This window comes from Canis aureus, chromosome 29 (assembly GCF_053574225.1).
Source record: "Canis aureus isolate CA01 chromosome 29, VMU_Caureus_v.1.0, whole genome shotgun sequence".
NCBI lineage: Eukaryota > Metazoa > Chordata > Mammalia > Carnivora > Canidae > Canis > Canis aureus.
The window spans coordinates 27968432-27991692 of NC_135639.1; the positions used below are offsets into that span (position 1 = coordinate 27968432).

At 51.3% G+C, this 23261-nt stretch overlaps 1 long non-coding RNA gene across 1 annotated transcript; it reads right to left on the bottom strand.

Moving 5' to 3' along the window:
• Positions 1–13944: 13944 nt before the first annotated feature.
• LOC144300815 (uncharacterized) lies at positions 13945–17214 on the bottom strand. The gene is made up of 3 exons (XR_013367590.1): positions 16943–17214; positions 14559–14870; positions 13945–14158 (listed from the first exon to the last, which is right to left on the bottom strand). It is a non-coding gene; the product is annotated as an uncharacterized LOC144300815 (long non-coding RNA).
• Positions 17215–23261: the final 6047 nt, after the last annotated feature.

The following is a 23261-nucleotide window of genomic DNA, read 5'->3' on the forward strand; positions in this document are numbered from 1 at the left end:
TCTTCTTGCTACGAAGGTTACAGGCAAAAGGGTATGCCTGTCTAGGTCACTGAGGCTATGTCCCTTGTCCAAATGTAAAGTTGTGTATGTGCGCTTGTGTGTGTCAGTGACAAAGAAATTGTGCGTGCATTTTTGTGTCTTTGACTGTGGACGTGTTGCCGCCTCCAAGGAGACTCTCTGCGTGTGCGTGTGTGTGTTGGAGGGTTGTGTGCCCGCGTAGTTGTGTGTGACTGAAAGTGTGTGGTGGGGGGTGTGGGGGGGTGAGTGCTATTTAAATAAAAAAGAAAGGAAGTGAATCAGGGTCGTTTCCATTTTAATTGTAAAACAGATAAGCACTAAACACTTTGAAAAAGTAAATGACTTGAGAATAATTACTCTCTATTACCCAGCGTCCCAGGGGGGCAGTTGGAGGAGCCCAGATGGCTACAAAAATGGGATTTAGCAGAAAATTGAAGACATTATTCACCGTAACACATTATCAATTACCTTCATATCAATTACAATAACCTTACATTAGCGAGGGGCCCCGAGACCCTCAAGCCCTGAGACTGTGGAATCACTGCAGCCCCGTGGGGGAGGGGGAGGGAGGGGGGGGTAAGAGGATGGGAGGGGACTGGGAGGGTCCTGCTGCCTTCTCTCCCAGAGGTGCTGCCGGCTCAGGCCCTCACACCCCATTCCAGGTCTCCACTCCCCAAATTTCCTCCGGTGCCCACACACCAGGCCAGGGGTTGATGGCAGATGACGAGTGGGCGCAGGAAGTGAACTGAGGCGGTAAAGGGCTGAGAAGCTGCCGGGAGAGAGACAGAGACGCCCAGAGGGGGAGGCGATAAGATGCTGAGGGGTGAAGGAAATAAAGGGATGGGGTGAAAATAGTGGGTGGTTGATATGGGCCCAAGAAATATGAGATGCTCAGGGGATTGAAAATCTGAGGGGAAAAGGTGCTGGAAAGTCACCTAGAAATTCTGCTTTTATTCTGTGATCACTTCCCCGTCTATCCACCCCTGCCACCCCCCTGCCCACTCCACCGACGACGGATTTAGGGCTTTTCTAGGCTTTCCCCTTCTCGCATCTCTCCTCCCACTTCAGTTCCTGCAAGCTTCTCTCCTCATCCCAAAACCTCTTAGATGAAATGGGATGGGCCCTGGGGCTGGGGACGCTCATGAGAGTGGGTTGCATAAGGGATTCAAAACTGAAGGTAAAGGCACCTAGCTGACTCCGTCAGTAGAACATGCGACTCTTGATCTCAGGGTGGTGAGTTCAAGCCCCACATTACGAGAAGAGCTTACCTTAAAAAAAAAAAAAAAAAAAAAAAGCAAAACCGAAGGGAATGAGCCATTGTCCCCTGCAGTAGGAAGCACAGAAGTGAGACAAAGGGAAGAACTTTCTAGAGTAATACTCAGACTGAATCCAGGGGTCTCCACTGTGGCTGTTGGGACCATGGGTTGGGTTCAGTGAGTGGAGAGGAGCCTGAAGATGCTGCAAGAGCAGGCTCTGAGACAGTGTAAGAATGAAGAGCACCACTGATTCCAATCCTGACTTCTCCCTGGTCCTCCCACTAGCACAGATGCTTCACTGGCTTGGTGGGGAGCCAGCTAAGCCAAACTCTAGGTCTATCCTGCCCAGAATGGTAGCCACTAGCCACATATGGCCATTGGGCACTTCAGATGTGGTCAATCCCAATGGAGATGCACCGCAAATGAACAATGCACACTGATTTTTGAAGATTTAGTATTGAAAAAGAACGTATAATGTCTCATTATACTCTTAAAAATACTGGCTCCATGTTAAGATGATATTTTGGTTGTATTTAAAGTACTTATTTAAATTTAAATGTTTAAATATTAATTTAAAATTTAATGACATTAAAATAAAAACTAGGGGCACTTCGGTGTCTCAGTTGGTTAAGTGGTTAAGTGTCTGCCTTTGGCTCAGGTCATGATTCCAGGGTCTTGGGATCAAGCCCCACATTGGGCTCCCTGCTCAGCGGGGGAACCTGCTTCTCCCTCTCCCTCTGCCACTCCCCTTACTTGTGCTCCTTTGCTTTCTCTCTCAAATAAATAAATAAAATCCTTAATAAAATAAAATAAAACCAAATCAATTGATTTCCCCTGTTTTGCTTTACTTTTTTTTAAAAAAAAGATTTGATTTATTTATTAGAGAGAGTGCAGTGCATCCATGAGGAAGCACATGGAAGGGGGAGGGAGGAGTAAAGGGGGAGGGAGAGGGGGGAAGAGAAAGAACCTCAAGCTGACTCCATGCTGAGTATAGAGCCCAAGGAGGGGGTTGAGGGCTCTATCTCATGACCTTGAGATCATGACCTCATGACCGGAACCAAAATCAAGAGTCAGTAGCTTATCTAACTGAGCCATCCAGGGTGTCCCTAAAGGTTTGTGGTTTTTGGTTTTTTTTGTTTTTGTTTTTGTTTTTTTGTTAGAGGTAGGGAGAGGGGGCAGAGAGAATCTTAAGCAGGCACCATGCCCAGTGCAGAGCCCAATATGGGACTCGATCTCATGACTCTGACATCATATCTTAAGCTGAAATCAAGAGCCAGATGCCACCCAGGTGTCCCCTCTTTTTATGTTTTAAAACATATAGCCAACTAGAACATTTAATTTTTTTTTTTTTTATGATAGTCATACAGAGAGAGAGAGAGAGGCAGAGACACAGGCAGAGGGAGAAGCAGGCTCCATGCACCGGGAGCCCGACGTGGGACTCGATCCCGGGTCTCCAGGATCGCGCCCTGGGCCAAAGGCAGGCGCCAAACCGCTGCGCCACCCAGGGATCCCCAACTAGAACATTTAAATTGCATTTATGGCTCATATTATATTTCTTTCCGACAGTGCTAGGCTAAAGCACCTAGGAAAGACAGGGTTTGGCTGGGAGAAAATTCTGGGTGTCCCTTCCCAGAGTCACCTCAACCTCAATAAGTTCTCTATTTTTCTCAGAGGCAGGGAACCCTCAGAAACAGTAGCCCTTCTGAGATGCAAGTGATCAGAAACTCCAGGATCTGCCTTTTCCTTTCCATTTCCTGAAACCCAGTCCCCTAGATCAGCCATCTGGGCCAGGATACCTAAGGAAAGGAAGGTGCATGAGCGGTCATGGGTCCTCACATCCAGTCTATCCTCTCTTAGTGCCCGTCCCCAACATGCATACACATATCCTGTCTATCCTCGTAGGCTCATTTATTCACACATTCTCCCACACAGCATGCAGATATACATACCCCTTCAAGTGCATACATGCTTCCTGCTCATTTGTACAATCTCACATTTACATGGGGATGTGCACATGCATTCGGATTCTGCCCTGTGACATCTTCATGTGGATGCACGTGCACTCACAATCTCATCCATGTAGACATGTGCATCCCACTCACACAAGGAGCAGGGCAAGGAGGGCAGGCCTCGGCAAAGTTGTCAACGTGATTCATGATGTGTGTGTGTGTGTGTGTGTGTGTGTGTGTGTGTGTGTGTCCAGGGGAGTGAAAGCTAATAGTGCCCCCCTCCCCCAGGCTGGGCCCAGAGGACTAATTGCTAGTAATGAGCTAAAAGGAGCTCAGAGCTGGCCTCAGGCACCGGATGAAGATGTTTCCAGAGACCAGCCAGAATTTGTCCTGCTGTTTTGTTGATAGAAAATCCTTCTCCTCTGGTGTCCCCTCTCTGTCTCTGTCTCTCCTCCTGTGGCTCCCTCTGGTTCCCACAGCCTCTGAGGGGCCCAGCCATACCCATCTCCTGGCTCTCCCATCAGCCTCTCTGCCTCCACCCAAAGGTCATATCCCATCATGGCATTTGCCCTCTGTCCTGCCCTCTACTTCCCCGATGCTGGGGGGGGGGCGGGGCATTTCCCAGAGTATCCACTGATGAGCGGAGGCAGATTCCCAGAGGCAGAGGAGGCCAGATCCAGGGTGGCAAGGAGGCTGATTGAATCTGGATCTAAGCAAAACCTTTCTCATAATGAGATCTACCCAATAATGGAAGGGCCAGTGCTGTGCTGCCCACCACTAGCATATTCAACAGCACCCACTGAAGATTCTGTAGAAAAGGTTGCCCCACTGGAAGAGAGGTTGCATAGAATGACCCATGAGGCTCTTCCTGGGATGATTATCATAGTTACTCATGAATTATTAATACAATTATTCACTCGTATTAATTATTATAGCTACCATAGGTTTAGTGTCTATTAAATGCCAAGTACTTTACATTTTTAGCTATCTCCTCACAAAACTCCTAGAAGGGGGAGATATCCTAATTTTACAGATGAGTAAACTGAGGCCCAAAGAGGTTAAACCAGGTGCCAAGGTCACATGGCTAGTCAGTTACAGAGTTGGGATTTGAATCAATTCTGTCTGACTTTAACACCTATGCAATTTCCACTAAAACCCATCCATTCATTCTCTCAATAGATGTTCATTCATCGAACAGAGATCTATGATTTTGCAAGTAAAGACTGAAAGTGATAGTAGTCCTTTTTTTTTTTTTTTAAGATTCTATTTATTTATTCATGAGAGACACAAAGAGAGAGGCAGAGACACAAGCAGAGGGGGGAGAAGGAGCCTCCATGCAGGGAGGCAGGGAGCCCGATGTGGGACTTGATCCGGGGACTCCCACACCCTGAGCCAAAGGCAGAAGCTCAACCGCTGAGCTACCCAGGCGTCCAGTGACAGTAATCCTCAAAGGAATTTGGAAGGAGTGTGGTAGTGGGAACCAGTGTCTCTGTTTAGAAACAGAAACAAAAAAATCCTCACAGGAACCTTCTTCCACCACCCCCTCAGAGGTTGTGTCTGGTGTATACATTTGTGTAAGTGTGTCCATGCGAGCAACTCTGTGAGTGTGTGAATCCGCCTGGGAACACCCAAACATGCAGCAGCCGGGGAGCAGGGATAATTGGAGAGCGACATAGCCTAGTGCCACTCTTTCATGATCATGGAGAAGCGTCTGTTCCAGGGAAGCCCACCCTCCCTGCTGCCACATCAGTGTCCTTCAGCGAGGGCCAAGCCCAAGCCAGAGGCACTTAGGGAGCAGCAGGATCTGAGTGCCCTTTATGCCCACTTCAGCTCCCCTTTCTCCACTTCACTCCTACACTAGAACAGGGGGTGGGCAGAGGGGAGGGAAGGCAGAGAGAAAAGGAGGAACAAGAGCTGGAGTGGGACAGGGCAAGGGTGGCACCCAGAGATTTGGAAGCAGTTTACAATGCAAATATGTATAAAAGCTTTGCATTGCCTCCCTGGAGAAAGGAGCCTAAAATTGAAGTCTAATTATAACGAATGATTGTTAATGAGTTGTCTAAACATAATAGATGGAAAGAATTAAACGCCCAAGAAGAAACAGGGCTTCATTAACACACAATAAAGAAAACCACAAGTGGGGTGAACAGAGCCCTCCCCTGTTGTGAGAAACATCCCTTCTTTCTCCTACTGATGGGGCTGGCAGGTGGGAATAAGGCCGAGACCCCTCGACTGAGACTTTTGGAATCTTCACATGACCCTGAATATAGAGGCCGTGTGTCTGCCAAAGTGGGCATTGCCTGGGCCCATGCCTGCCTGGGTAGACATGGGTGCCCACCTTAGACATGCACATCTGCGGCCCTGTAGGAGTCTGGTCAAAGTAAACGAGGGTGTCTGTTTCCCTGAGTGGACGCTGGTTGATGGCTGCATGTGGAATCTCAGAAAGGCACACCCTTCCAGGTTGGGTGCAGCATCTAAGCTTTGGTAGTCTGCTGCACCAGCCTCTGGCCCCCCGCACTTCTTGCCTCCTAGGGAAGGAAAACAGCTGAGAAAGGACACATGCACCCATGCACACATATGTCCAGTTTTGAAGTTCGGGAATCAGCCACACTCACCTGAACTCAGAAGGCCAAAAGGAAGAAAGATGTCAGAGATCATCTAGTCCAAACCAGATTACCTAACACAGAGGGAGAGTGACAAGTCCCATGTCCCACAGCTCAGACTTAGATCTCCTCATTACTAGTCCTCGGTGCTCTAGTTTTCAGAACAGCCATCTCATGAATTCATGGCTTGGAGCAAGGCCATTCACACCGTAAGATTAAGTTCAATACATCTCCATATCACACATACAGGGAGTACTGGGTCCCAGATCCTTCTGGGTAAGACCTGAATGTTTAGTTTCCAATGGAGGCAACGGGAGCCACGTGGTGTAGGAAGAGGCTGGGCCATGCCAAGTGGCCCCAGGATGGCATCGCGTGCAGGAACACGCATACATATGGGCTGTTGGAGGGCAGAGAAGAGAGCTGGAGAGAAGCGGGCTTTGATTGACAGGTTAATGAAGCGCTTTATGCCGGCAGTGTAACTGCTGAGGCAGGCTTCGAGCAGGCAGGCACACACACACACACACAGAGGCAACACTCAGCAAGGCAGGACCTGGGCTGGCCAACCCCCAGTCTCCCCCCAGTCTCCCGCATCCACAAGGATGCTCTCCCTGCACCTCTGCTCTTCACTTTCCAGGGCTCCTGTAGGGTTGGTGCAGTTCTGCAGGTCATGCATGGATGAAGAGGTGGGGAGAACCAATGGGACCTGGAGCCCCTGGTTCTCTGCTCAGCGCTGAGGTGACCTTGCCCACAGGGAGAATAAGACCGGGACTAAGACTCCTCCCAAGACAGCCCAAACACCCAGGCAGGCTGCTCGGTGGGGGTGGAGCTTGGGGCTTAACTTCTGGATGGACTTGCAGGTCCTCAGCCTATCTTGCTTAGACCCTCCTCAGACCAGACAGCCTACCCTCCCCCCACCTTCGCCCTTCCTTTGACCCCGCCCCCCTTGGAGCCAACACTGATTGGCTGCCATGCAGGCTGTGCCGGCCAACCAGCCCCCGCAGCGCCAAGAAAAGTTAATTTGGAGTTCTGGTCTCCTCCCAGGATGCATTTGGGCGGCCGCCCGTAATGAGATGCATAATTGCGGAGGCCTGCCAACAAAAGCAGGCTGGATTTAATTGAGTCAACGCATGGCCATTAATAATCTGACGGCAGTCCTCCCCCACCCCCACCCCACCCCCACCCGCTATCATCCAGCGCTCTGCAGCCCCCATTGGGTTCACTGGGCTCCCATCCCAGGCTGGTCTCCTGCTGGGGGGAGCAGGCCCTGACCATTCCCTAGCCTGCCCCAGCGCCCGCAGAGGCTGTAGGGAGAATCCAAACTCCCCTAGAATATCTCATGATAAATCAACGCCCCCCGCCTCCAGCTCGACAACATACCTTGGACAGAACCTGTCCCCCACCAACCTCTCTTCCCATCGAGTCATTATGCAAATATATCCTGAGCTCCTACCGTGTGCCAGGCACTGGGCTTTGACCTGGGAATACAGCAGCCAACACAGACACAGCCAGCGTCTTGGAGCTTAGTGTCACCATTCAACTGGCCCCTCACACCCTTTTCATGTTCCTGAGTCTTGCAGCTGTCCCCACATACCCACACCTATGCTTGACTCCACATACCAGCCCTCTTACACCTTCCCCAGTTGCCTGCCCTCTACACCTGTCCTCATGCCCTTTCCCCATACCTGTCCCTTTTATGTCTTACTCACACTTGTATCCACAATATGCCCTTTCCCATAGTCCTGTCCCCAGCACCCATTTGCCCATACATGTCCCCAATCTCCTGCCAGTTTCTACCCAATACCCAGAAAGAACCTTATTCACAGGCCCCTCCCCCCACATTTGCTCCTCTCCTCTCACACCACCTACAGGCTTTCAGTAACACTGTCAGGACGACCTCACCAATACCCTCTCCCTGCATCTCCTCCCTCCTCCTTCCTGCTTGTCCCTCCATTCATCAGGCCACCTATCTACCCTCACAGTCCCACAAGCCTTACCCAAACTTTCCAAATGGTTGCATATCCTAGAGCTGTTCTTGCATCTGTAAAATGGGAATAATATTGGTAAATGCCTCATGGGGTTGTTGAAATGGTGATTTCGTGAGATAATCCAGGCAAAGGGCACCTGGAAGCACTTCCCAGTGCTGGTGGTTGACTTGCTGGGTAGAAATAATCCGATAAACTCCCCCACACTGAGCTCTGGACTGACCAAGGTCCTGAGGGATTCCCCCCCCCACCCCACATACCTTAGGATAATCTATTTTTAAATAAAATTAGCCTGGAGAAGGCCTGGTCTAACCCTAGTGGTTGAAGCTCAGATGGTAGAAATCTAGGTAGAGTGACCAGCTTTTCATAGCCCCTCAGGAAGTTCTGCTCATTTGCAGCCTCACCTGTTCCACATACACCTGTTTACCCACTATTCCCCTGGGGGAAGTGCAGGGCCCTGGCATCCCTCAGAGTGGGTCTGGAGCCCGTGGAAAGAGGGAATGGAGCACTATTCTCCACTCACTCTCCCACTTTCAGGAAATCCCTGGTAGGGTAGGAAGAGATAAGTCTAACTTTGGAATGGGTGTGGGTGGAGTCTTGGGTCCCTGGGAAGCTGAATTTCTTATGAAAGGAGAACAGGACTCCCTTTCCTTCCCACTTTATTCCTCAGTGTCCACCGTAAGGCCAAGGAGGCAAAAGAAGGGAAAAGAGCCACTGCTTGGGAGAGGAGGCGGTACGGGGAGAGCTAGATCTGGAGCCCCTTATTCCCACCCCTGCCCTTCAACTCGCTTGGTGGTTGGAGGGGCGGGCCGTCCCGGATGCTCTGAAAGGAAGATACCCTCCGCCCCCGGCCTGGAGCCTCTCCTCCCCAATCGCGGGCTTCCCGGAGGAGGCGTCGGGGCCGCGCTTTGCTGGGGCCGACAGGCGGGCGCGCGCGAGCACGCGACTCCTCCGAGAATCCCCGTCACCGCCGAAATCGCCGAAATTGGCTGCAACTAGTAAAGATGCCAGGAATTTGCACCTTGCTCTGTGACCTAAAGCAAAAATGACATGAACATTGACAAATTTGACAAGGAAATTTGTGCAAAAAACAACTTCTATTTGGCTAGCCAAGCAGCAAATATGCCGGATGATACGCTTTATTAAGCAATCCATTTCTCAGCAATAGCGGCGCCATCTGCAAAGGTTACCGCGCATCAGGCTCGGCACAGAATTTCATCTGCGTCTGCAGTCGGGGCCGCACGCGGACACATTTTTCATGTACATGCGATTCCGGATGCAAATAGAATCCGTGATGAAGGAGGTGACCTTCTGGGCCGAGCCGCGCGCGCTAAAGTCACGCGCGGGCCCGCGGGGAGCGGGCGGGGCAGGCGAGTGCGGGGCTCCTCGTGGGACTGGGGCTGAGGGTTGGAAGAGGATGGGGTGTGGGAGGGGGCAGGAGGTAGGGGTCCACGGGAGGCAGGAATCACATATTGTAGCTTTGGGTCTGGAAGGGATTTAGGAGAGCATTGGCCACATCCTCTCGTTTTTCACAGATGTGGAAACTGAGGCTCAGAACGGTAAGGGTCTTGACCAAAATCCTACAACACGATGCTGGCAGGACCAGAGCTAGGTCCCCATGCCTTGACTCCCAGTCAGTGTTGGCTCTGAGGATGAGGGTAGAGACTGGGAGTATGCTTGTGTTGACACTGCTAACTGCATGACCTCGAGCAAATTAATAAAGCTCTCTGTGCCTTTAGCGTCCTTTTCTGTAAAATAAAGATATGCTATTATCCATCTCACAGCCTGGTTCCGGAGGAGTGAATTAGTATGCATAAAGTGCTTGGAACAGTGCCTTGCACAAAGTAAGTTGTACAAAAGTGTTTGTTGATTAAGTAAATTTGTGTTTTTATCCCTCCTGGGCTGATGGAGGTGGTGGTGGGGGACAGGCACAAAAGGGAAAGCTCCAGTGGAGGCAGAATGGGTGCAGATGGTGAGAAATGGGTGAGCTACCATCCTTAACAACTGGATTGGGGCAGATGCCTCAGCCCTCTCAGAAAGAAGGCCTCTGCTCCCTTCTTTCCTCTATCCCCTCTATCAGCCCATTTTCCTTACATCCTTCCTCCCACCATACAAAGAAATAAAGTGCATTTTCATTTCCCACTCTCAGTCCTGTTCAGTTATCCAACTCTGCTGTGGTCCATTGGGACCCTAGGGTCTGTCTGTCTTGCAGGATCTCCTGTCATACTTGTGTTTCAAGTTAGGTGATTCCTTTTGGCTTTCTACTGGCTGAAGGGTCACATGGGGAGGAGCTGTGCCTCTCACTATGAAGGTGCTCTAATGAAGTCTGTCTCCCACCCTCAGTGGCCTCATTCCCACACCCTTGGTAACTTCATAGTCTCTGATTTGAGATAATAAAGCTCCATTCCCTTCACTGGTCTACATTTGTCACCCCTATTCCCCGCCCCCCATCCATGTCTCCTTCCCCCAAGCCAGGATTAATGCACCGATAAGCACCTATAGAAATTATTGCCTAATATTATTTCCTGGCAATACCCCCCCCAACCCCCACCACACATACACTGGACAAAGCCCTTCTCTGTTTTCTGAACCCCTCCCTCAAACTCTCTTTGGGATGGACAGGTTCATTGCTCACCAGGTGACCTTGTGCTGCTTCTTCTTTTTTTAAAGATTTAAAAAAAAATTTTTTTTAAGTAATCTTTACACCCAAAGTGTGGGGCTGAGATCAAGAGTTGCATGCTCTACCAACTGAGGCAGCCAGGCATCCTATCCCTAGGCTTCTCACACTGTCTCACCACCACCACTATCCAGTTTTTAAACCCACAGTGGGGCAGCCTGGGTGGCTCAGTGGTTTAGCACCGCTTTCAGCCCAGGGTATGATCCTGGAGACACAGGATCAAGTCCCATGTCAGGCTCCCTGCGTGGAGCCTGCTGTTCTCTCTGCCTGTGTCTCCACCTGTGTGTGTGTGTGTGTGTGTGTGTGTTTCATGAATAAACAAATTAAATCTTTAAAAAAAAAAACCCCACAGTGGTCTCTCCCCAAAGAGCTCATGGGAGAGGTTGGAGAGATCTGGCCTGCATACTAGGCTTCCCAACCTACCCACACTGTGACCTTGAGTTAATCACTCAACCTGGGGAACTTCTATTTTCTCGTTCCTAAAATGGGATATATTAATAGTAATAACCTCTTTAGCCTGCTGGATCCTGGAAGATAAAACACGTTTCTTTCTTTTTTCTTTTCACGCAAGCTCTACTCTCAAGGTGGGGCTTGAATGCAGGACCCTGCAATCAAGAGTCTTAAGCTCTTACCCACTGAGCCAGCCAGGCGCCCCTGAAACCTGTCAAATCAATCATTAAATAAATACATAACTTTCTTTTTTTCCCTTTTATTCCCCCATTTCCATTTAGGTTCCCCCATGCTCAGGCTGTTGCTCACTCTCTCCATTTCTTTGCCACCCTTCCCCACCTCTCCTTTTGGGGTATATTTCTTTTAAAGGGCCAAGTTTTCAAATGAAGAAAATCCAATGCTGCCCTAAATCCTCATCTGGGGCTCTGAGTCTGGATTGTGGGGCAGAAGTCAGAAGCTAAAATGTTGGTTTGTTTAATCTTTACTGAGCACCTAAGTAGTCCAAGCAGAGCTCAGATCCCTGAGGGCTGCCTGAAGGGGCTCACATTTACCCCTGCCTCCCAAGTAGCTGCGGGTACGGATTCGTCCTGTGAGGAGGTGGTACTGGAGTGCCCTGCGTCCTGCCACGTACCCCCAAAACGAAGTCTTGCCTGGAAAAGAGATGATGGGGAATGGAACCACCCTAAAACCCTCGCATGGCTGGAGAGGCCCCATCCTGGGCCTTTACTCTTCTTTCCCCTCTTCATTTCCTCTCCGCACCCTCCTACCCCAACCCCCACCGCCCGTTTTGAGGCGCGTCCGGCTTTGGAGACCCCTGACGGCCCGATGCAGCCCTTCCGAGGGGCGAAGGGCGGCGGGCCCACCTTGCTGGGCCGGTGCAGGAGTAGGTGCCCAGCGGTACAAAGCGACCCGGCCGCAGAGCCCCTTTGGCAAGCACCACCTCCCCCGCCAGCCCCCGGAAGTTTCTGGCCCAGCCTTCTAGGCCGAGGGGCGGGGCGAGGGGCGAGGGGCGGAGCCACCCCGGCCCCGCCCGGCCCTCCCTCCACGGCTCCGCCCCTCCCCTCACGGCCCTCACCGGCCGGCCCGCCCCTTCCCCGGCCCCGGCACGCTACAGTAATCCAGAATGTGTATTTCTGCAGATGATTAAATCAATACAATCCTGACAGGACTTGTTGGAACATGCTTCTTTATTTTGCGCAATTCCTTCCCCGCGTCGCCGGCATTTATCACCCGCTCGGCTGTCAGCGCCGAGATTGTGCGGGGCGAGGGCGGGGCGGGGTGGGGGAGGGTCGCGCTGGCGGGGTGGGGGGCGGCCTCCGCCGCGCCCCGCCGCCGCCCTACGCTAACACAGACAAATAAACTTAGGGGTTGGACTACGCCCCCCCGCACCCACGGCCCGCGCGGGTCCCCCTACGCTGGGGCTGGTGGGGGCGGGGAACAGGGAGATTTGGGAGAGGGCCCCGAGGTAGGGGAGGCCGCAGAAACAGGGCCCCTGGGTCGCACCCACGCTCCCCTTTACACACCGAGCCCCTCCTCGAGGTCAGAGCCCCGACGGGTGGTTCTCCCCTGAATCCTCTCACCCTCCTCTGACCTTGGTCCTGGCCGCGGGGGCCCCTCGGTGGTGGGATGGGGGAGGGTGGGAGTCAGGATCGGCGGCCCTACGGCAGGCCCGGGGATGGCAGGAGGGGAGAGGAGGAGGAGGAAGACGAGGAGGAAAGAGGGGAGAGGAGGAGGAGGAAAACAAGGATGTGGAGGGGGAAGAAGAGCGGGACGGAGAGGAGGGGAGGGAAGAGGAAGGCTGGAGCGGGAGGAAGAGGAGAAGGGAGGAGGGCGCAGGGAGGAAGGCGAGGAGGACGACGGGGAGGAAGGCTCGGAGGCGGTGGCGGCCGGTGACAGGTGCCTCGCGGTGGCGGCCCTCGGCAGACGTGATTGCCGCCGTGGCTGCGCGCCGGAGCGTGACTTTACAACTAATCCTGTTTGTAAGTTATTATTTATCTTCAGGAAAGTTTGTCAAACTTGGGCTTTGATTTTTCGCCCTGATTTCCCTCTTGTGGCGCGCTCTCGCACGCGCTCCCATATAATTTATGACTGCCTCTGGTCCTGATGACAGATTATTAAAAGTAGAATTAGTTTTTCGCGCAGAATTTTTCCACTGGGAATTGGGAAGGCAGCGCTCTCCGCGGAAGGTCTCCGGCGAGGTCTCCATTACTAATAGAAGTTTTTTGATGGGGTGAGGAGACTAATGATTTGAATTTACTGTGGCAGCAGTCACGTGGGCGGGAAGGCATCAGCCGAAGAGACAAGAGGTTAACTTTCTCCCTGTGGAGAGGTTTATTGGATTGTTTAGCAGCAGAAGGATAATGTTTTTGTCATAGACTGCTGGTGCCGCGCTGCAGTGCGGTGGCCGCCAGCGCCGGGAGAGGGGGGAGGGCAGCGGGAGGGGAGGGAGGGGAGCGGGGGAGCCCGGGAGACCGCGCGAGGCGGACGGACCGACGGACACACAGACGCACGCAGCGGGGAGAGCCAGAGAGTTAGAGGGGGACGCGCGCAGAGACACGGCGAAGCGGGGGGAAGCGGGAGAGACAGGGGAGGGCTCGAGGGAGACCGAGACGCAGAGTGGCAGACAGAAAGACAAGAGCCCCAAGAAATATGACCGAGGGAAAGGGAGGCGGCCGGAGAGCGAAAACCAGGGGCAGAAACCCAGCGAGGCGGGCAGCACGGGGGCGGGAGGGGCGCTCGCAGCTTCCCCCGCTGCGGCCGACCCGGGAGGGGGACTGGGCCCCGGGGGGCGCGCGATCCAGGCGCGGAGCTCCGGGGGGGCCGGGGGGGCCGACGAGGGGCACCCCGAGGCCCTCCGCCCGGGTGCGCGCGGGGTGATCCCGGAGGCGCGGGCCGCGCTGGCGCCCCCAGGCGGGCGGGGTGGGCCCGGCGGCCCGGGGAGGGGGGAGGGGGAGGGGCGCGCGGCGGCGGCGGCGGCGGCGGCGGCGGCGGCGCGTTCACCTGGCCGTGCGCTCGGAACTTGTACTCCCAGCATGCCTCGACAACATGGGAACCGGAGGGGAGTCGCTGCGCAGCTGAGAGCCTCGGCTTAATCTTATGCACCATTAAGCACTCAGCAGCAAGCCCGTCCTGTTCATATACATCATCCACGCTTAATAAACATAATGATGACATAAGATGTAATTCTAGATGAATTTTCATTTTATAGGGAAATGGAGAATTCCTGTAGAAGGGAAAAAAAGTAAATTATCTGGGAAGTGCAAAATAAATGATGTTGCTCCCAGAGATGAATAGAGGTGTTAGAGAGAGAGAGAGGGAGAGAAGGAGGAAGGAGGGAGGGAGGGGAAGAGAGAGAGAGAGAACAGAGACAGGGAGAGATAGAGTCACACAGAGAGAGGCAGAGACCTGGCCCGAGAAAGCCACCGGATATGGGGGGTGGGGCGGGCTGCTGGAAGTGGGGGAGGAACCCGAAGGGACTCAGGCCGCGGGGCTCCGGGTGGGAGCTGCAGGGGGTCGGGCCCGCTTCGGTGGAGGGGCCGAGGCGAGGGTGACGGTGACGGACGGGGCCGGGACGGGCGGCTCATTCGTCAAGGGAAGGATCAGGGGCCCGCGGAGTCACTTACCGGCGGAAATTGAATTCTGATGAAAGCGCGGAGAGGCGAGGGCGGGGGAGAGGGGACCGGGCTCGGGCCGAGTTCCCAGACTTGCTAAGGGGAGGGGGAAAGGCCCACAGAGACCTTCCAGATTGAAGTCCACGCCTCCTTCCTGTCTGGAACCCAGCCCGACCCCCAGCCCCTGCCCCAGGCACCTCGCGGAGGATGTCCAGCCCTGCCCGGAAGAGTGGTGGGCCCGAGGGCGGCGTATCCAGAAATGGAGCTGGAGCCCTCTTCCCGTGGAATTTGACTGCAGGGTCCTCCGGACTGGCCAGGGGATGTCTGTGGGGTTGGAGGAAGAGGTCAGAGGGAAGGGAGTTCTGTGAGATGATTAGAAAGAAAGAAGAGAGGAGGCAAGAAGGGCTAATGGAAATTGGTGATGGCTCTTCTAGGAGAGTGGGTTAAATGGTGGAGGTTGGGGGTGGGTAACAAGGATCAGGGGTGGCTGATGGAGGAAATCAGTGAGAGGGGCTTGGAGGCCAAGGGGATATAGTGGAGGGTCTCCTGATCGGCCTGGGGGAATCCCTGGTGGGAGGAATGGTGTAGCTAATATGGAAGGCAGGCCCAGAAGAGAAGAAGCAGGGCTGTCATCACATTCACTGCAGTCTTCCCCTATTAAGAGGGAAGGACCTTACTAATGAAAGTAGCAGCCTGGATAATACTGGCAGGGTCTCCTGGGGGGAAGGACGGGGTCAGTTCCATCCAGAGTCTCCCTCACCAGCATGGTGACCTCTCAGCTAGCAAAAAGCCCCTAACCTCTCCTGCAAAGGGCATGGAGTGGACAGCTCATGCTGCTACAGAGAGAAAAACAAGATAAAGATGGGGGCCATGGAGAACTGGGGCTGGGGTTTTATTGTTCTGGGTTAGGATAGGGAGTGGAACGAACATGAGCTCTACTCCTTGACATGTGCACTCAAACCCATCCTAACTCTCCACACATGGTCTACAGTCAACCATCAGCTCATCCACAAAGCTTTTATGAGTGGCTCCCTACCCTCACTCAGGAATGTTCAAAGCCTGGTACTCAAAAAGATGGATCCTCAGCAAGCAAAGAGAGGGACAAAGAATTTTGTATCACAGAGGCAGAGAAACCATGCTCCAGGAATCCAGGGTGCTATTGGTGGTAGTCATGGTGGGGACCAGCATGAAAGTCTTGGAGAAAGTTGCATCGAACCTGGCTTTGATGATCCGTAGGACTCTACCCAACAGAAATTGGGATGGAGGTGAGGCTAAGGGAGGCATGTGAAGCAGAAGGAAGAGCATGGACAAAAGTGAGGGAGAGGGGAAACATGGAGGAGGTTGGGAAAATATTTAGTTTCCCTACTTGCTGGGATGTGGCTTAGGAGGCATATCATTGGGAGCCAAGGCTAGAAAAGCAAGCCGAAGGAGAGGAGAATGTCCTCTTGAGAAGGCTTGTTTTGCCTGACAGCAGAAGGATTGTGGACTTTACTCATTGGGCAGTGGGGAGCCACAAATGGTTTCTAAACTGTGGAAGCAGAAGTCAGAGCTGTGCTTGGGGCTGATTACATCAATAGCAGAATACATAAGGGAAAAAGAGAAGGTGGGGAGGTTGTGACCAGGATGACACTTTGCCCCTGTGCCTGGATGTCCACTCCCAAGGACATCAGAGAAGTGTGAGAGAAGAAGACCTCTCCAGGGGTGCCCCTTGACTCTTTAATCAACTGATTCCTTTCTTACCCATCCTGAATTCCTTTCCCTTAGGATTTCACCTCTGAATGACTCTCTCCACCAGACCTTCAGCAGACAACTGAACCTCTTCCAAGCATTCCATCAACATCCTGCAGTGATGTGTTGAGGAGAAGGGAGTGGTCATAATGTCTATGGATATGTGGGTGACAGTATCATTGTAATCATGTCAACTTATTTATCTGTCCTATTCAGGCTGACTGGTAACTGGAAGAAGGTGGCAGCAGATGATTGAACTGGTGAGGGTGGTTATATCCACAGAGACCAAAGACACACAACCTCACACAGGGACACAATACCACTCTTTTGCCTCTGGAGCCTGGGCTCTCAGAATTCTAAAACCTCAGGAGGAGCCCTTGGGATTCCAGGGGCCACTGGAAGACCTTGGTGGGTGGGACCACCCTCTCCTCTCCTCTCCTCTCCTCTCCTCTCCTCTCCTCTCCTCTCCTCTCCTCTCCTCTCCTCAATACCACCTCACTCCATCCCCAGTACTCTTTGAGCTGATCCAAACAAAGGCAATCCACAAACCTGTCTTAGGCTCCACTCTAAAGTGACCCTCATGTAGTGACCATTTGGCACTAGGAAGGGGGGGGGGCTTTGAGGAAGTGGAGCCTTGAGGGGTCCCCTACCAGCCCATTCAGGAGCACCTTTGTTTAGGTGCCATCCAGGAGCATACAGGAGCTGGAGCATGAACTGGAACCTCAGTCATCTCACTGGTCCCCACAGGTCCAGAGGGTGCTGTCATGTATGGAGTAGAAGGAGCAATTCCTCTGATCCTGCAGGAGGGCCCCAATGCTGCCAGCTGTTGGGTAGGTGAGGGGTTGACCAGGCACCTCTCAGAAAGCGGTGGATCCTAGGCAACAGAGCTGAGCATTCCACACTGGGCAACCAGAGAAATTACACAAATACCCACCATCTCCTCTCCTCTCTCTATCTGTACTATCCATGTAACCATCCATCTTAGATACAATACACCAAACATAAGAAGCTAGATATGTACACAAATCCACAAACATACACAGGCAGGGATGTATACTTAAACACATGTACTCATTTGTGTTTTGTTGTTACATCATGTGTTTGTGTGAATCATTGTTTTGATGGTCACGGTATATATTGTATATCACAATTTTACAAGTACATGGATGACCATGTGTATAAATGTATTTAGGAGTGCATTTACATATACATGAACAAACATCATGCCCAGTCCCTGTACCCCAGGGATTCATCTGAAGAAGGGGAAAGCAAAGGAGAGCAAGAACACGATGGGGGTAAGTAGGGGTGGGGAACATGGCGGGGGGAGCACTTGAAATTGCAAGAACTACAGGGAAGCAATGAGCTGAAACACCCAGGCCCAGCTCCTGCTTGCACCCCCCACCCCCCCGCCCTCTGTGGGCCTCCCAGAAGGGCCCAGTGCTGCCGTCCCCTCACCTCCCTTGGAGCCCGAGTTTTAATTTGGGCGGTGTAATTTTGGTGCGAACGGTTGGGCGCCTTTCGTTGGGAAATTGGGAGGAATGCAAACAAGATTTCACTTCATTAAACAGGGGCAAACAGTAGAGAAATTGCACTTACTTATGGAAATGACTTTTAAACATGCACAGCATTTACTGGCACTGCCCGCGCTGAAATTCTGTGAGGATTATACATGTGAATAATTCACCGCGGGCCAATTAGAGCTCACTCTGTCCCTAACCCCCAACAGCCCCCATCACACCCTGTCTAGATTATGGCCCAGCCTCCTTCTCCAACTCTCCCTCTTTCCCTCTCATTTTTAGTCTCTCACTTTTGAACCCATGCTGTGAACCAGGTTGTTAGACACATTTTAAGGAACACCTCAAACATGGTAGCACACAGGTATTGTAATGCTTCAAACGTGTTCAGATACACACAAAGACACAATTATGCAAACCCACAGGATAAAACACTGTGATGCTTCAACACAGCAACACATAGATACGTTTTGACAACCCAAACATGTTAATGCACTCAACAATTGTGACAAACAGGCTTTGTAACACCTCCTACATGGTAATACACATTGTGACAAGTTAATCATGATAGTCATAGACACATATTATAGCATTGTAACATAAATACAGATGCATAACACATATATGGTGATACATAATCATACATTGTGACAATTGAAACACAATGATTCACACAGACACACATTGTAACAATGTCAACACTTGATAACACGATGCTCAAACATCATGGTATGTACATTGTACCAACTCAGAGAGATACATACCATGTTGTTAAATGCAAATACATTGCCACACAAAGATAACCCGTGACAATTCAAACTTTGAATCATACAGAGACACGTTGGGAGCATTCAAACCTGGTGATGTCCTCACAATTTGGGAACAATTAAAAGAAAGGTGACACAATTATGCATATTGTATCAACTCAAAACCAATTATGTACAATGATGCAGGGGATACAGTGATACTCCCCGATAACTCAAGGCTGGCAACACATATAGCTTTACATTGCAACAATGCAAATACAATGATATACTCATGGTGACTATTTAAACATAATGACTCATACTCTGCCCGCTGAAACATGCTTGCTCACAAGAACACACGATGACAACTCAAGCATGGAAACACACACTGGGGCTATTCAAACATAGTGAGATAGATTTAGGCACACATTAAATCAACTCAGACACCCTGATACCATCCTGATACCAAGTGATGACATCCATATTTTGGCAACTCAACATTGTACAACTTCAACATATCAAGTGTCCACTCATTCACATGTTGTATGGAATAAAACATAGGGACACACATTCTGTGACAACTCTAACGTACTGACTCACTGGAGAGAGTGAGACACATTCATGGAATATGACACAAATGAAGACAATGTTGAAACAAAATACTCTGGTACATTGATACAGAAAATGATCAACTGAAATGGTAAACACAAACATACTCTAACTCATGGATGTGCAAATAACCCAATGACACATGAATGACAAGGAAAAACACTCTAAGACATAATGACACATAATGGATACATAGGAACACTTATGCACAAGTATACTGCTACCACCACACCCTTATCGTTATGTGGGTCTCTGGGAGTAACTGGGTCCAAGGTTGATTGTCTTGTATGTTTATACATACTATTTTGATAGTATGTGTGTGGCTGTGTTATCTTGGATATAAGTGCAAGTGTATCGTCACCATGTTAAGCTTGTCATGATGCATGCCTAGGAGTAGGTGGGTCAGCAGGTTTTTATTGTCACATGGTAGATGGTGCAATTCCTTCTGCTGGGATCTCAAGACCATTAAGAACAAAAAAGGCAATTATATTGCTTGGTGCCACAACAGGTCACCTTGCCAGGGTAGCTGAGAAAATGACCTCTGAGAAGATCAAGCTATATCAGGAGCCTTGGTCCCATGAATGGTCAGCACTTTTGAGCCACTCCCATTTCACAGAAGGAGACATTGAGGACAAATGGTCAGCCAGGTTGTGCTGAGAGTGGGCAGGGGAGAGGGAATACTAGGGCAGAAGGGGGAATCAGGGAGAGGGTGGAGCTTCTAGACCTGTCCACCCCTTTCCATCCATGATGGCGGGCACCTGGGCCACAGCTGCTCTGCTACCTTCTGCTACCCTGACTTCCTCTCCCCCACTCCCAAGTCTCAGCCCACCCCCATCCTCCTCCCTTCTCTAGCCCCTCCCCACTTTCCCCCTTGCTCTCTCTCTCCCTCTCCAACGGGCACATGTCAGAGAACATTATGTGCACCGAGGATTTGCATAATTCAAGAAGCATCAAATTAAATTTGCATAATTCCTTTGATTACACTTGTTATTAAATGTAAGTGACATTGATTTACAAAATGGCCCAATATAAGGTTAATAGCAAATGTCACCTTCCAACAGGGTGAGTGTGTGTGAGTGTGTGTGTGAGTGTGTGTGTGGCGGGGCAGGGGGATTGCAAGAGGATGGACATGAATCCCAGCACTTCTTTTTCACCAGGCTCAGCCCCTCCTGCTCCTCCCCTCAGCTGCCCCAGGCCCCCAGGCTCCCCTCCCCAGGTTCTGAATACTGACAAGGGAACTGGCCTCAGATTCCCCCTTCCCTTCCCCTTCTTCCAGGGCTAGATCCAGTGAAGTTAGGTTGAGGACCAGAAGCTAAAGTCAAAGTTGTAGGGTTAATGGTTAATGGTTAGGGTGGTTAGGGATCAGAAGCTATGAAGGGGTACTTTGGAATTTGCCCCCAGAGACATTTATGTCATAGGGCTAGTCACTAAATGGATATGGGGTAGCTTCAGATCTAAGTGGAACTGGGGTTCAGGACCCACACAGGATGGGAAGAAGCCCTCCCTTGACAACTGGAGACACAGAAGTACACATAGCATGACTCAGACACCCCATCCACATACAGACATCTGTATGTGCACACCCATACACACATCACACAGATGTACTGCCCATGGACACATGTGTGGGCACACACATAGTCATGGGCATATGCAGCCTCCTATAACCATGGAGGGCAGAAGGATCCAGATATGTTTATGCGCTGTGTTACACATTTGACTACATGGATGGCCGGTCACCAAAGCACATGAAAATGGAAACTGACAAAGACACAGGAACATAGTTATGCCACACCTACCTTCCAGGAGTGACCATGAGAACTTGGACAGGCATGCTTTCCCTCCTTAAGAAGGGCCTCCCCTCACCAGAGGTGCTCTTCCCACTGCTTCTCAGAATTTGGAGGAGTTGGAGAGAAGAGGACTGGGGCAGGAGTGGTTGGAGGGGAATCACTCTGCCTGCAAGCCACTGCCTTTGTGGAAACAACTGGAGAATCACAAGGAAAGGTCCTTCCAAGATCCCTTCCCCCAAATCTCCTTGCCAAAGGGTCTCTTTCTTCATCCTTAATCTGCCACAGGATGTGTGTGTGTGTGTGTGTGTGTGTGTGTGTGTGTGTGTGTATGGCTGGGGCAGCGCCTAGACATTCATCCTCTCCCCGAGTGAGAATATCGACAAGGCGGTAACTAATCATTAAACCCACTGGCCCCTTTAAACAAGGAAGGAGAATTATGGGCAGAACCGTGGGGGGCAGAGAACCCCCATGGGCTCTCTGAAGGGCAGGTGGGCCCAGGACTGAGCTCTGAACACACCAGAGAGCTACATTCAACCATCACCACCTCAAGCAGAAATGAACTGGAAGCTTAAACCAGGGGGCAGGGTGTGGAACAGCATCTGTACTCACAAAACCACAAGAACACAATTGAATACAGACACACCCTTCACACAAGAACACACACACACAAGGACCTACAAATGCATGCACCTGTGGACACCCACAAATACATGCAGAAGAGCACAGAACACATACATGTGTTAGCTCTACCCCAGACTCATACATTCCTCCAGTGTAATAATCATCATGGTCAAGAGTGAGAGTTCCAGGGTTACACAGATCCGGGTTCGAATCCTGCTTCTACCATTTCCTAGCTGGGTGGTTGGGAAACTAACAAAATCACTCAGAATTCCTATTTCTCCAACTGTTAAGTGGGGAGAATAATATACCTACCTATCCACGAGCTGTTGTGAGTATCAAATGAGATAGTAAACATAGAGTGCCTGGCACATAGTGGGTGCTTGACTGATCTTTGTACGTGGTGGTGTTGTCATTGTTATTTCCAATAACAAGTTTTACTGCGTGCCATCTATGTGCCAGACACAAATTCAGGCCTTGGCGATACAGTGATAAAGGAGACTGACAGTGGTGGGACTCCGTGTGGACTGAAGGACTGAGGAAAAAGCCCCATCCCCACCCCACTCCCCGCCCCCAGGGGCAGATGCAACAGGGACCTCAGCCAAGGAGCCACCTCTGGGATCTGAGGGCTGGGCTGGGTATTGCTTTCTCATCTGCCTGGGCCAACATTGCCTTCCACCCTCAAAGAAGATCAATCTGGCAAGGACTATTCTCCCCTTTCCTGGGCCATCTCTCTTCTACCCCACGTCTAGTCATCTCCCCCCTTGTACGCCCTAATGTGCAAACCTCTCCCCCAGCTTTTTGTTTTTGTTCTGTTTGTTTAAAGATTTTATTTTTAAGTAATCCCCTGAGATCAAGAGTCCTACGCTCACCAACTAAGCCAGGCTGATGCCCAGGGTTTTGTTGTTGTTTGTTTTTATTCTGTCTCTCGGAGCCCGCCCAGGTGCATACAGCTGTGAAGAGTGCAAGAGGCCCAGATGTGCGCAGGTGCAAGTACAGGGACTCCTTCCCTCCTTAGGTTCTTTGGCCCAATAGGTTCCCCTCACCCCTTCCTGCCCTAACCAGGTGGGGACACTGCTGCTAGTCTCCTAATTAGCAAATCCACAGGCTCCTCTCAGTATTTCTTCTCTTCGACCTCTGCGCATTTGGCAGCAGTTCCACCCCTCCTCCTTGAAACGGTCTCCTTTCTTGATTTCCATGACATTGCACCTCCCTACTGCCCCTCCTCCACCTCCCAAGTCCCTTTGCTGGCCTCCCACCAGCTCCTCTGCCTTCTCTCATCCCCTAAATGTAACCGTGCCCCCATGATTCAACCCCCAAACCTCTTGTCTCCCCTCTCTGCATTTCCTAGGCTCTATTGATTCCAACTTGACCTGTAATCGCTCTGGAAATGAACACCCAATTGAGATTTCTAACCCCAAATCTGATCTACCAAATGACAAGCTTGAATTTTCCCCTGCCTGATTCAACTGGTATGTCAAATTTACCATGCACAAAACCGAACACATTCATTTCTTTGGCAAACATTCCTCAAGCACTTAGGATGTCCAGACGCTGTGCCAGGCATCAAGGATACCAAGTGGGGGATACAGTCCCTGCCCTCCATGAGATTAGAGTCTACTGGACCCCCCTCCTTATGCCTTCATCCTTCTACTGGTAAAGCCCCTTCTCCCCACTTCCTCATCCTTCCTCATCCTAGTACTGTCAGGT